We start from the raw sequence: 15,550 nt of genomic DNA, 5'->3' as shown, positions 1-15,550 counted from the left end.
AAAGCACCCTCATCAAATAACACTGGAAAACTATGTATTTTAATGTGCTCAAAAGACAGAGCTGAACAACTGGTCAGTGGCTGGATTTAACTCAGCCCTGGGTTTATCTGATAGCTGAATAAAAGAATGGATTATTTTTTAACCAACTCACTCATTGATTTTTTACTTATTTATGTATTTATTTATTTTTAAAGGTAATGTTGTTTTTATTTATTTTTTTATTGATTTCAGAGAGGAAGGGAGAGGGAGACAGAGAAAGAAACATCAATAATGAGAATCACTAATTGGCTGCCTCCTGCACATCCCCCACTGGGGATCAGGCCAGAAACCCAGGCATGTGCCCTTGACCGGAATCGAACCCAGGACCCTTCAGTCTTCAGACTGATGCTCTATCCACTGAGCCAAACCAGCCAGGGTAAAAGAATGGATTTTAATAATTGAATAACTACAGGGCAGTCAACGTATTTTTAATGATAGCTGAGAACATGTTGAAGCCAAACTGTTAAAGATATTTTTTTCAGCAAGATTTGCTAAATCTTTTAGTGAGAGAAACAGAGGAGAAGGAAGGGCATTAGATGTGAAGCCAGATGGGGCCAAATACCCAGGCAAAAGTGGAAGGGGCTCGGGCCTAGGCCTCAGGGGCACCTGAGGGCACCCGCAGGCCCATGTGGCTCTTGGAAAACACCAACTGCCCGATTTCCGCTGGGCTCTATGTGGCCAACCCTCCCTTCTGATAAATTTATAAGGAACTGGAAATTATTATTTTTTTATTATTTATTTATTTTTCATTTCAGAGAGAGGAAGGAACCAGGAGAGAGAGATAGAAACATCAATGATGAGAGAGAATCATTGATTGGCTGTCTCCTGCATGCCACCTACTGGGGATCAAGCTGCAACCCGGTCATGTGCCCTGACCAGGAATGGAGCTGTGACCTCCTGGTTCCTGGATGGACACTCAACCACTGAACCACGCTGGCCTGGCAGGAACTGGAAAGTGATTTTAAAGGCTTACTCTACAGTAATGGGCCCTGGCTTACCAATTAAAAATGACAGAAGGGAGGTTTCCAAACTCAGATGGCATTGCTATTTTTCTTCAAAAGGTAAAAAAAACAAAGGCACAGCTGGAGTAAATAAATTCACCTGAAATAAAGAGCGATTCAACATGCAAGCTTCTTTAGGAGATATTTTGCCAAGACAGGTTGTTTACTGTGTAAGATAAAACTACTGAAATACCAGTAAAAAGGTAGTTTGAAAGCTGAATGAAGACAGAGCTTGAGGGACCCCTGAGACTCGGATTTTGTTTATATTTGATGAAAACTTATGGTAGAAAAAACATCATCAGGTATGTTCTTCATTGAGAAAGCCCACTGATAAGTATTTACCTATAAATGCTCTAACCCACCACATGATGCCAGAGATGCCCTTTCACAAAGATGACACATTTGCAAAATCTTTCTACCAACAGGAACCTGAAAATGTCACAAGAATAATTCTGGGCACAACACTCCAAGTGAATTGCCTCCCATCATTTCTAAAACAGTGAAGAAATCGTACTATTTCCATTATTTATCTGAGACAATATTTGACTGCTTCCCTCCACCTTCCATCATGAGTTCATATCCCTGGCTATTTGGGTACTTAAGTAAAACCAGACTGAGGAGCATTGTACTTTAGCCCATAACCTCAAGGCTTGCCTATTACCAATAGGAAGAAGAAAAGCAGTAGATACCGCCACTGTTGCCATGTTTCTCTTCTCCATACCCATCCCTGCAGCAGCCCAAACATAGGCCGCCCCTAATGACACATCTCATGTGGATTTTGTCTGCTCTGTACCCTTTTTTCATGTGGGAACTCTTCCTCTCTCCCCAGCATCATGCCTCACCCAGTCCTCTATCCACAGCAATGGCCATGTGACCAAGTCTTAAGACTTGATTTAGCAACTCTAGAAAAAAGAGGGTAGGGTCTCTCTTCTTTCTTTTTGGGTTGAAGCTATAAGAACTGCCAGCAGCCATATTTCAGACCCATTCATTACAAGAGAACATGAGACCAATATGCAGAGGCACCTGAGTCCCCAAGAAAGCCAGCTTCACCCTTGGATTTTCCTAGGTCCTCGGTCAAGAAATGCTTCAGCTATCTGGAGTTGGGGAGGGGAGATGTGTAGCCCCCTTAATTTCATTAAGTGAATATTCCAGTTTCAAAAAACTGAAATAGTTTCTTTTTTTAAAAAAAAAATTATATCTAATAATATATCTAGTTATCACCTCCTATAAAAAGATTTCTCATTCGGCCAGGAAATAATTTGTCACAAATATATTCCTAAAATGGTCACATACATTTTGCAGAAAAGTTTTCTAACTTGATATTTGAAATCTTATAAGTAAATGGTTTAATTACAAGGCTCCAAGTTATCTTTTAATATATCGTGAAATTCTAATAAATTTGAAAGATTACATAAAAGATTTTTTAAAGAATTATATGATGTCAGACAGGACAAGGTGGCATCTTAAAAAACAGTAAGCAAAGGTGTTTCAGAATGAACTATCCCAGGATAAAACCTTCTAAAGATTCCTAGAAGGAATGGAGTAGGTACTACTTTTTGGGTGTGTTTTTTCCTAAGTATGACTTTTTTGATAAATGGTCCCTCAAAATAAGGAAAGCTACTGAAAGAAAAGACTTCACAGCCAACAGCACAACTAGACATCTTCTAGCAGCATTTATATGTCCTGGGAACCTGACACAAAGCCATCCATTGAAGGAAGACCAATGTTTATAAGATGTGGTAGGACTAATCAAGAAAGTTACTCCATTTCATAAGCAAGGCAACCTTAACAGGCATCAGCTCAAATGTATTAGGGTGACAAAGTAAATCCCTAGCCCTAACCGGTTTGGCTCAGTGGATAGAGCATTGGCCTGTGGACTGAAGGGTCCCAGGTTCGATTCCGGTCAAGGGCATGTACCTTGGTTGCAGGCACATCCCCAAAGGGGAGTGTGCAGGAGGCAGCTGATCGATGTGTCTCTCTCATCGATGTTTCTAACTCTCTATCCCTCTCCCTTCCTCTCTGTAAAAAAATCAATAAAATATGTTCAAAAATAAATAAATGAAAGAAAGAAAGAAAGAAAGAAAGAAAGAAAGAAAGAAAGAAAGAAAGAAAGAAAGAAAGAAAGAAAGAAAGAAAATCCCTAAACGGACACAGTTCACAGACCTTTGCCCTTTCATGATTTTCAAACATGCTGTCTGTGGACAATCTGCTCATCTGACATGTCACCTCCTCATGCACCTGCCCTGGGCTGCTCCTGTTCCTGATACAAACCTCCAATTTAGGACTCACCACTTACACCTTGTTTTCGGCCTGTCTGCCTCCTCTGGTGTGCCACAAACTCCAGGTGAGCAGCGATGGAGTCTTACTGATCTCTATTACTGGCCTGGATTCTAATGGAACTGGACAGGCTGCCTAACAAATAAATATTCATTAAGTGGATAAATTGTATTTCCTTTCACTTTGCTGCAAAAAACAAACAAACAAAAATTTTGAATATTAGGATCACAATCAGATGCTCCGAAAATGCAAGAGGGCCCAATGTAGGCTTAGAGGTAATGTGAAATAACCTAGACATCTATTTTTACTACAGGGAAAGGAAAAAATTAGTTTTTATAAAGAGAAAACATTCTAACTTTAAAACAGATCCATGATTCTTCCCCCATTTTCACAGTTTTCATGAGTATTTAAAAACTCCTCTGGGTTCAGTTATTTAAGATTCCCTCCTAACACTGCATTTGGAGATAACTTGGGTCAATTCAGGATCAAACATCAGATACTGAGCACATCTGCACTTCCCTTCACAGGCTGGTTGTGCTGATAAAGAACTGTCACCCCTCCAGTCATCTCTGCCACCTGTGTCAGAAACCCCTATCTCGAAAATCACATCTTCCACCCCAAACGCATTCCTTTTCTCCACTCATATGCTGCTCATTCATGACAACTGAAGCGAGAATAGGACAAGAGGACAGAACCAGGCCCTCTGTCAGACAGTTCTCCAAATGCACGCAGGCAGCCGCTAGGGCGCCGGACTCCACACAAAGACCCCACCATGGAGCCAGAAGGGTGGACAGGGCTCTAGCCAGGAGACCCCTGCTAAGTGAAGGGACAAGTCATCAGTGGCCTCAAAGGGTGAAGAGAGGCATCAGTGGGGATTCCCTGGACCTGCCTGCAGGTAAGAATGCCCTGAAATATGGGGCGCTTCCCACCCCATAGGGAATTCCTCAGCAGCCCTGAGAAATGATCCAGTTGGGGATAAAGGCGGAGCCGTATATTGAAACCTACCTCCCAGTGTGATGGTATTTGGAAGTGGGGCCCTTGGGAAGTGATTAGGTCACGAGTGGAGCTTTCATGAATGGGATCAGTGCCCTTATAAAACAGACCCCAGAGAGCTCCCTCCACTTTCCACCACGTGAAGACATGGTGAGAAGATAGCCATTGTCGAACCAGGAAGTGGGTCCTCACCAGACATCATATGTGCCAACCTTGATCTCGGACTTTCCAGCCTCTAAAACTGAGAAATCAGTGTTTGTTATTTAAGCCACCCAGTCTGTGTTATTCTATTATAGCAGCCCAAACTAAAACATTTATTAATGTCGATGGTCACAGATATTTTCTGCTTCCAAGGGCTAAGCTCCCCAGCCTGCCACCTCCAAATTGCAATCACTTCTTCCTCAGCCAAATTTGTGATTTCCTGGTAAGTTTTTCAAGTCCACAGAACTCGTGCCACTCCCTAAATCCCTAGTATTTTACGTTTGTGTTCACTTAGTAAGCTGAGCATGCACTAAACTGTAACATAAAATACATTGTTTTACAATATTTTCTCATACTCTTTTTTTAAATCTCCAAAGTATCTAACAGGTCCTCATATAGATTAATTTCTCAGTTATTCACCAAATTCCATCTAAAATTTAATTTCTCAGATTACTGATCATTTTCCCCAAATGTACTCTTTATCTATAAGAAAATTATTTACTAATGAAACTGAAAAATTAACTATTATTCACTTTCATTTGAGGGAATATGGGAAAGGAGGTCCTAAAACCCAAACTCTCCAAATGAGAAAGCCAGGATAAAAGAATCAATACTTGATAATAATGTTACTCTGGGGGTTTACCCATTCATTCACAAAACATGCTCAGCGTTGGAGGGACAGTGACAAATGCATCACCTCTGTCTCAGAAATGTGCAGCAAACAGAGAAAAGAGGACGTCTGAACAACAAGGTGCACTGCAGTTCCGAGTGCTGTGAGTGTAAATACCCACGGGCTCTTGCACACACACCTGGTGCTGCCATCAATACTCTTCATGGGCCCAGCTACTCCTCAAACTTCAGAGTTCAACGTTAGTGGCACCTCCTCTAGCAGGCTTCCCTGACCACTTAGTGTAAAGCAGCCCCGTCCCAACCCCATTTTCCTCACAGCACACTGTGTGGCACAAACACATTTGTAATAATGGATTTCTTGGTTCAGTGTCCATGTCTGTCTCTCTTTCTAGACTGAAAACTTCATAAGGACAGGGCCAGGCCTATTCTCTGCACCCCGTTACACCTAGCACAGTGCCTTGCACAGAGAATGGGTGCATGAACAAATGAACGCCATCATGAAGCTACAAAGGCCAGGGTGGTCAATCCCTTCACCATGATCAAAGGTGGAGGAGTCCGAGAAGCTACCACAGAGGAAATCCCTGAGAGCAAATAATCACCCACAGGCACAGAAGATGCAGGCAGGCTGAGAGGTTCATCTTTCTCCCTACTTTTACTTACATAAAATGGGCGTAGCAGCCACTAATGGGGACACTGTCAATGCTTGCAATGAATCTGTTTAGACCAGAGGTGGGCAAACTTTTTGACTCGAGGGCCACAATGGGTTCTTAAACTGGACCGGAGGGCCGGAACAAAAGCATGGATGGAGTGTTTGTGTGAAATTCAAAGTAAACATCATTACATAAAAGGGTACGGTCTTTTTTTTTTTTTTTTTTTTTAGTTTTATTCATTTCATACGGGCCGGATCCGGCCCGCGGGCCGTAGTTTGCCCACGGCTGGTTTAGACCATTTAAATGTGGTGCCAATTTTTAAGAAATTCTTATCTTTTGAAATGTAAGGAGACTAGGAATGAGAGCTTCACAATTAGTTTTCTGACTACATATAGTATAAACCATGAAGTGTTAGTTTTTTATCCTTGGAAAAATTGGGGGGGAGGGGGAATTTTCTCCTTTAATTTGCAGCTTTCCCAAAAATTTACAGTACTGCCAAAGGTAATGTAGGCTGCATAAATAGTCCTGTGTGGTAGGCTGAATAATGCCCTCCTCAACATTCATGTCCTAATCTCTGGAGCCTGTAAATGTTGCCTAATAAGGCAAAGACTTTGCAGATATAACGAACTTAAGGATCTTGCCATGGGGAATTTCTGAACGGGCCTAACATAATCCCCAGTGTCCTTAAATGAAGGAACCAAAGGGAGATTAACTACAAAGGAAGTTGTGCCATGAGGCTAGAAACAGGGACTAGAGTGATGTGCTTTGAAAATGGAGGAAGGGGCCACAAGCCAAGGAATGCACATGGACACTAGATGCTGAAAAAGGCCAAGGAAACATTCTTCCTTGGAGCTGCCAGAGGAACCAGCCCTGCTGGCATCTTGATTTTAGCCCATAAGACTCATTTTGGATTTCTGACCTCTAGAACTGTAATTGAATAAATTTGTGTTGTTTAAGCCATTAAGTCAGTGGCAATTTGTTACAGTGCCAACAGGCAACTTGTAAGGTATGCTTGTTTTATTCCAAGTTATTTGATCAAGAGTCTAGTTCAAGAAAGAATAATTACAAATTTTCATACCCAAATATGCAAACTTCTAAGTTTAACCTAATAAGTTCTATGCGCCTTTTCTCTTTGCAAAAGCTAGAGCTCTAGTTCCATTTCAGACCAAGACTCTCCCATTCAGGTAATAACCTATTCAAGATATAAGTGGAAATCTTTATTTTGTTTCTGTTCTATTATAAAGGTATTTTTTTAATATTATAGTGTTAATTTAGTTCTTGGACATTATTATATACTAGAGGCCCGGTGCATGGGATTCATGCACTGGGGGGGGGGGGGGGGGGCTGCAGGGATCGGCCCACTGTGGGAGTGCCGCTCATCCCGGTCAGCTGAGCAGCTGTGGACCTGCCCTCTGAGCAGCTGTTCCTGCTGTGGGAGTGCCGCTCCTCCCAGTCAGCCGAGCAGTGCTCCCACTGTGTGAGCACACTGACCACCAGGGGGTAGCTCCTGCGTTGAGTGCGCATCATAGTGACTGGTCGACCAGTCATTCTGGTTGTTCCACCATTCAGTCACAGGGCTTTTATTATATAGGACTAGAGGCCTGGTGCACGAAATTCATGCGGGGGAAGGGGGAGTGTCTCTCAGCCTGGCCTGCAACCTCTCCAATCCGGGACCCCTCGGGGGATGTCCACAGGGATTGGGCTTAAGCTGGCAGTCGGACATGCCTCTAGCAATTCAGGACTGCTGGCTCCTAACCACTCACCTGCCTGCCTGATTGATTGCTCCTAACCCCTCTGCCTGATCGCCCCTAACCACCTCTGCCTCGGCTCTGCACCCGGGACCCAGGATTCTCTCCTCTGGCCAGCCGCAAACACCCAGGACAAGGCCTTCTCCCTTCTGGCCAGCCACAGGCACCCAGGACTGAGGCCGGCTTCACCCGAGCAGGCTACAGCCACAGGGGACAATGGGCAGATGGCTTTGCCTGGGCCAGCCTCAGGCGCTCGGGACCACGGGGCAGGCAGCTTTTCTCCATCTGCGGGGCCGCTGATGCTGGCAGCCGGGACCGAGGGGTGGGCGGCTCTTCTCCTTCTCCCGGGCTGGTGGCACTGGCACCCAGGACTGCAGGGCAGGCGGCTTTTCTTTCTTACGGGCTACAGCCGCAGGCACTGGCACCAGGGACCGTGGGGCAGGTGGCTTTTCTCCTCCCGGACCGCAGCCGCAGGCGCCCAGGACCGCATGGCGAGCAGCTTTTCTCCATCTCCTGGGCCATAGCCGTAGGTGCTGGCACCCGGGACTGTGGGGCGGGCGGCTTTTCTCTGTTGCCCGGGCCCAACTTTGTCAGGAAGGATGTCAGGAAGGACGTCCAGAAGGTCGTACGGAATACGTCTGGTCTAATTAGCATACTACCCTTTCTTTGGTATAGAAGATAGGATTAGGATTAGAAATATCTATTGGAATTATTTCAACTCTAATTTTAAAATAGAAATAAAAGAGACACAGAAATTTATCACACCAACCTTTAAAGAATATAACTTATCTTTGATCAGCTCTGAATTGTCTAAGGCTGTATTTGTTGGCTAAATAATACACATAGAAGTTTAAATGAGAACTCAGAATTTATTAATTTTATTAATGTTATAGACATTGCTTTCTCTCTGCTTCTAGAAACTGTTGCAGTAGTAACTAACCAATGTTTGATTCATACATGGTCTGCCTCAGTTGAGAAAATGGGTAAAAGTATTGGCTAATAAAACTTTCCAGAATCTTAAAGTATGATTTATCCTGGAAACATATGAAGCATTACAAGCAACATAATCCTATATAATAAAGAGTTAATATGCAAATGGTCATCACGCCCTCACGCCCTCATGCCAGGCATGATGACCATTTGCATATTAACTGGAGTTCGTGTCCCCCGCCCAGCGGGGCTTGACTGAGGACCTGAGGCTGAGCCCCGCCCCCTCCCCCCCCCCCACCCAATGGGGCTTGACGAGGGAGCTGAGGCTGCAACCCCTGCCTGGCGGGGCTTGATGGGGGACCTGAGGCTGCACCCCCTGCCCTGCGGCTTGACAGGAGTGGGGCCAGCCAGGTCTGGGTCTCGCATGATTTCGAGGCACACACGAGTGGGCGGGGACTTGACTCTGGGTCCCACAGCACGCCCCAGACTCTGACAGGAGATTTTCATATACGTTTTACTAATTTCCTTTCATCTCTGACACTTCTATTTATAGAGAAAGGGCAAATAGCAATATTAAAATATTTCCTCTAATTAATTCCCTTTTAATGTGCACAAATCCATGCACTAGGCCACTAGTAAATAAATAAAAGAGAATAGCCCCATATTTGCTTAATAAGAGTTTAATATCTAAGAATGAACAGAGAAAATAAACTCAGTAACTTTGGACCAGAGTGATTTCATTGTATACACTGAGTAGCACATCTTCTAGTGACTGAAAAGAGCTGCAGGAAATTGTGCCCCTTACTTGGCAGCCTGCTGCTGGTGGTGCCACTGGTGTTGGATTCAGGTACTCATATGTGTACTGTAGGCAGCATAAAGCAAATGTCTAAATCTACACCTCCTCTTGAGAACCAAGTTTTCAATGTGGGAAAAGGAAGATAAAATGTGGAATTAGAGAAAAGTGAGGAAGAACCCTGTGAAAGTGGATTTGGATGGGAGAGAATTAGTATGAACTGAAAACTTTTTTCACCCAGAAAAGGCCTAGAAACAAAGATACCCATCAACAGAGCATACATGACACCCAGATTTTGATATCTAAGTACCCTCTCCCCAAAATTAACCAGGCTCCATGCAGTAACGGAAGAACAATGTAAATCTAAAGCTAATATTGCTCCTTTAAAAATGGAGAGATCTTATGATTTGCACCTAAGTGATCACACTTTGAGCTACTCAAAGTAGGATAACCTCATTACCCCTGCCTCCTGATGTGATCACACAAGAAGTGCACAGCAGCCCTTCTGGACAAAAGGGTTCACCTTGAATCAAGTCATTAGGACCCAGTGAAGCAAACCCAGAATATGAGGTATTCGTCCTGACCACTAGTCCAGAGTCTGAAAAAAGGACAGTTTCATAAAAATTCAAATAATGGCAAGAGCTCTATCCTTGATTAGAACAGACTAAAGAAGTAAACCAAAAGAAATACATGAATGCTAATTGGATATGGGGTTAAAGGGGCATAGAAGGCATTTTAGACAATTGGAAAATTTTAAAAGGAACTGTATAATAGATAATATAATTGAATCAATGTTATTTTGTTTCAGTGTGATGATGGTACAATATTGTGGTTATGAGGAAACTGTCCTTATTCTTAGGAAATGCCTGCAGTACTTATTTAGGGACATATTTCATGGTGTTTTCAACTTTGGTTCAGCAAGAAAAAAAATGTATATGAATAACAGTTGGTAAATCTAGGTGAAAGCATAAAAGATTCCTTAAATGGTTCTTTCCACTTTTGTATAGGCTTTTGAAAGAAAAATTCCAAAGAAAGGAAACTTTAAATGTCTTCAAATCTAATGCAATTACTTTTGTCTTAAAATAATTTCTTCTAATGACTGTTTGTTTAAAGATATTCAAGGTAGTGTTGAAATAATAGTGGCAGCAACCATGGTTGTAGTAAAGAACCAAAGAAATAGTATTTTACAGATTAGACATTCTTTTAAAATAGTAATTAAACAGATTATAACCAGTCAATAATAATGTAGTATATTTATAAATAATAATAGTAAAAGCCACTGTGCTGCATATTTTTCATGAATTATATCATTTACTCTCCTAACACTTCTGAAATAAGTACTCTTATCATCTTTGTTTTAGGATGAAGAAATTAAGATGCTAAAAGGTCCCTCCCCTCCGCTTTCTCTAAAAAAAAAAAGGGTATAGCTTACATATCTACACATATATAATATATAGAGTGTACCCAAAAAACACATACACACACTGTGAATAATTAATTATAAAGGCAGTGTTTATTAACGTACATTTCATTTTCAAAATTGAGCTCTCAGCTGTTAAAGTGTGTATACATTGTTTGGGACACCCTGTATATATACACATACATACATAAATGTACAGTACACACTGCTAGTCTATTTCAGGGCTGTGATTTAAAATCAGGTAGTCTGACCCACTAAAATGGGGGGTGGGGAGGGAAATAACTTTTCAAAATGTGTAAAATTACATTAGTGGACAGAGAAATCAGTCATCAGGAAATAAAAGATTTTGACACACTTTAAGAAGATGAATATAATCATAAGAACATGCAACTACAAAAGAACAGATGCAGAATATTTAGAAAAACATACAATCTGGAAACAAAAAAAGAGCTAATGATAGTAAAAAATATAATTATCAAAGAAAAACTTGAATAAAAAGGTTCGAAGATAAAGTTATGGAAATCTCCCAGAACCCAAACCAAAATGACAAGGAGATGAAAAATTAAGGAAAAGATAAAAGACAGAAAGGAAAAATGCAGGAAGCCTAACATATGACTAATAAAATTTCTAAAAACCACAGAAATGTGGAAAAAAAGAAAAGGAAAAAATTATAAAGCAATAGTGAAAGAAAACGTCCCAGAGCTAAAGAGAGTTGTGAGTTTTTAACTTAAGACTGCATGGCTACCCTGGCCGGTTTTTCTCAGTGGTTAGAGCATCAGCATGTACATCAGCATGGCCTACTCAATCCTGACCTGGTCAGGGCACGTGCAGGAGGCAACCAATCAATGTGGCTCTCTCACATCGATGGTTTTTTTTATCTCTGCCCCCTTCCCCAGTCTTCCCTCCCCTCCGCTTTCTCTAAAAAAAAAAAAAAAATCAATGGAAAAAAATATCGTTGGGTGAGGATTAAGAAAAGACTATGTGGGCTGTGGTTATGGTGGAATTGACTCTCAGCCCAATCCACCCTTCTCTGCCCTCCTTTGTGATACTGAGCTAGAACCTGGGACTCTCTCTCCTTTGCCAGCTGACATCAGGCTAAGCTTTGTTAAGTGCAGGGGGGAGTACAGGAGGAAAGGGCTTCTTGTCCAGTGTCTGTGCAAGCTTGTTCCCGTGGTGCCCAGTGGCCAGCAGCACGCTGGCAGCACCCTTGCAGGTAGTTTCGTGAGCCTGGCAGGCACCCAGAGGCTGCTTCCAGTGAGGTGCAGTAGCACCAAACTTGGGAACTTTTCCCCAGTCAGAACTTGTAGGCATCCAAAAAGTCTTGTCGGCATGCAGTGGGGGAATTCCCAACAAATTCTTAATAGGCAGTGTGTAGCACCTTGCTGAACTGCGTTAGCACAGTGGCAACAGAGCCATGCCCTGTCTAAGGGGATCTGACTCTCAGTAAAAAAGAAGATTCACGCCTAGACAGAAATTGGATAAAAAATCTCAGATGGGGTTCTGAAAACATTTGTAGCCAACTTAACTAAGGGGCAGCTTTCCCCTAACACCCACATTAATTGTGCAAAAATGAAACCAGTTTCTTCCACAGCCATGAGAAAATTATCTCTGCTGACAGAATTCCCATTCAACTAAGGCTGGGTCAGATTGCTCCAGAGGTCATTGGTTAGTAGTAACCTATGGGAAGAGGAGGAGGAGCTGCAGTTGACCTACAGACCTTGCCATGGCCCTGACCCAATCTTTCAAACCACAGACTGTCTCTGGGGTCAGAACTCCAGCCCTAAGATTTGTCCTCATGGCCTAGCACAGTAAGAAGTTGTCCAACCCTTGCGGCACACTCATCATATCCTTCAGAGACCACAAATTATACAAGACTTTCTTTGCTATACTCCTAGAATTCACGGGTGCTATGGAATTGGACAAGGAGGACGCTGCTGCAGAGTAAGAAAAGTGGGAATCCATACAGGTGCTGACGTGAGGTCCCTAGATTTAAATGTGATCAGCCCCTGGCCTGCCCTAATCTAATACAAGAACCACTGGCCACATAAGACTATTTGGAATGTGGCATGTGCAACTGAGGAAATGAATGTGAAATTTTAATTAATTTTAATTGATTGTATTTGTTTTTAAAAATTGAAGCAGTGTAAAATGTTTTCCCGTTAAATACAAATGTATTACTTTAGGAAGACTACATTTCACTTTTTAAAAAAGTTTTTTTTATTGATTTCAGAGAGAAAGGGAGAGGGAGAGAGAGATAGAAACATCAATGAGGAGAGAGAATCATCGATTGGCTGCCTCCTGCACTGGGGATTGAGCCCAAAACCTGAGCATGTGCTCTGACCCTGACTGGGAATCAAACCCTGACCTCTGGTTCAGGGGTGTACGCTCAAGCACTGAGCCAGGCTATATTTCACTTTAACTGCTATATTGCTTAAAATGGTATTGGTGTATGGCATTGTGTGACTCTACAACCAAACACAGCACTGATCTACTTGGTGTTAACAAGATAATTCAGTTTAAATGATTTTTTTGTACCCACTGATATAACACTATTATATGTTCATTTGAATATTTTATGCAGACAGTAGAAATTATAGTGATAATTACATAAATCATAATTAGTAGTTTAATTGAAATAGTTTTATTTTAACAAAATATTTGACTAAATTATTTTCCTAGTTTATAAAATAAATGTAGTAAAATTTCCCAATTTAAACCAAGTCTTAGTACTGGCATAAAATCAAGTGAAGATACAAAAGCTAGTACTATGATCAGAACAATAAAAGAAGAAAGGGAGTGGAAGGAAAAAATGTCATGACCAATGATAATTATAATTTGCTATAGCAGAGCAAAATGAAAATGCTGTTTATTATATCAAAAATTCAAAGATAAAGCAGACAACTTCAGCAAAGACACAGTGAATCTGATGCTTAATTTCATTTCAATAGTCAAAAAGGAATCAATGAAATCGGTCACCTGAAATCAGAATTAAATGGCCAACAAAAAAATTTTTTTACATTTTGTAATGATTCTTAAAATCTGAGCTTGTAACTTTGGCCAACAATAAAACATCTTGGATTCTTGCACAACAACAACAACAAAATTAACCCCCATTTTTACGTAGGGAGATATGAAAGAAATTTTTATTTAATTATGGAAATTTGGTCAGAAAATTATGAGAAAGGATAAAAAAGATATTGTACAAAAAGTGACAGATTTTTAACTGAGCAACCAAACAATTGCCCATATAATACAATACCTTTCTGATAATATGAAGATAATAAATTCTAAATTTGAAAAACCACAAATATTTTTCTTTAGGTTTAGATGAATTATGTAAAATAAGAGACACTGCTAGTTAGTATTTTGGTTATGTTTTTGTCTCAAAAGACCTCCAAAATTTATGAAGAGATAATGTCAATTCGCAGCCTAAAAAAACTCATGGCATAGGTACTTTCAAATCTATCACATCTGTCAAAGAAGAATTTCAGCTGGATATGAAAACAAAAAGCTTCCTCATGACAAACTATGTTCCAACTACCCTGGATCAAAAATCCAGACTTACTAGATTTTTAAAACAAAAAAAAACTGGTATTTCTCTTAGTGCTTTTATTGACTATATGATATTAATTTGTAGCCAGTTTTCTGAAGTACAGTCTATATAAACTGTCATCAATATTGTTAGATTGTTCAGTATATACATATAAATACCAACAGTTTACAGAATTGCTGAAAGAAATTGAAGACGCTGAATTCAATAATCACATTTTTGTCAATGATCTTTGTTTGAGTAATGGCAGAGTTTTACAAAGATTCACTGTAGAGTTAACTCCAATTCACAATTTTCTTTAAACAAAAAGAATTCTTGCCAAATAATAAAGACCAAAAATATAGCAGTGTGATTTATATTTCTCATAGATCTCACACTGCATATAAACAAACTAAATCTGAAGCTCCAAGAAAAGAAAATGCTTTTTTTATGACATAGCTAGACAAATATGAGAATTTATATCATGTTTATACTTTCAGGCTCTGGCTAGCTAACTTAGTTGGTTAGAGTGTCATCCCAATATGCCAAAGTTGTGGGATCAATCCCTAGTGAGGGCACATACAAGAATCAACCAATGAATGCATAAGTAATTGGAGCAACAAATCAATGTTTCTCTCTCTCTCTGAAATCAATAAATAAATAAAAATAAAAAATAGCTGCTGTTTAAAAAAAATGTATACTTTTCATACAACAAGTAAAATATAATGGCTTTATATATTTTCAACTAAAATCAACATGAAGATTTCATTGGAATCAGGAGCATTATATAAATTTCCCTTAAAATGTACAAGAAAAATTTGAGGAACACTTTATTGAGATTGATAAATTTAGAGTTAATTTTTAATTTTTACAATACCCTTTTGAATTAGCTGTTAGTAATTACAAGTTGGTGTAAGTTAGTGAATTTACATAATGTAAGCAAACACAGCTTTACAAATGATATTCTTGCCCTAGCCAGTTTGGCTCAGTGGATAGAGTGTTGGCCTGTGGACTGAAGGTTCCTGGGTTCAATTCCAGTCAAGGGCACATGCCCAGGTTGTGGGCTCAATTCCCAGTAGGGGGAGTGCAGGAGGCAGCTGATACATGATTCTCTTTCATCATTGGTGTTTCTATCTCTCTTTCCCTCTCCCTTCCTCTCTGAAATCAATAAAAATATATATTTTTTAATTGATATACTTTTGGCCCCAGCTGGTTTGGCTCAGTCGACAGAGGGTTGGCCTATGGACTGAAGTGTTCTGGGTTTGATTCTGGTCAAGGGCATATGCCTGGGTTGTGGGCTCAGTCCCCAGTAGGGGGCATGTAGGAGGCAGCCGATCAA

The 15,550-nt window shown here is 40.7% G+C and overlaps 1 protein-coding gene across 13 annotated transcripts in view; it reads right to left on the bottom strand.

The window, feature by feature from the left end:
• SVIL (supervillin) overlaps positions 1-15,550 on the bottom strand; it is a 265,091-nt gene that overhangs the window by 227,280 nt on the left and 22,261 nt on the right. The window lies entirely within an intron of this gene.

Source organism: Myotis daubentonii, chromosome 1 (genome assembly GCF_963259705.1).
Source record: "Myotis daubentonii chromosome 1, mMyoDau2.1, whole genome shotgun sequence".
In the NCBI taxonomy this organism is placed as follows: domain Eukaryota; kingdom Metazoa; phylum Chordata; class Mammalia; order Chiroptera; family Vespertilionidae; genus Myotis; species Myotis daubentonii.
The sequence above is the reverse complement of the archived record's forward strand: the minus strand, read 5'-3'. Positions and strand labels throughout refer to the sequence as shown.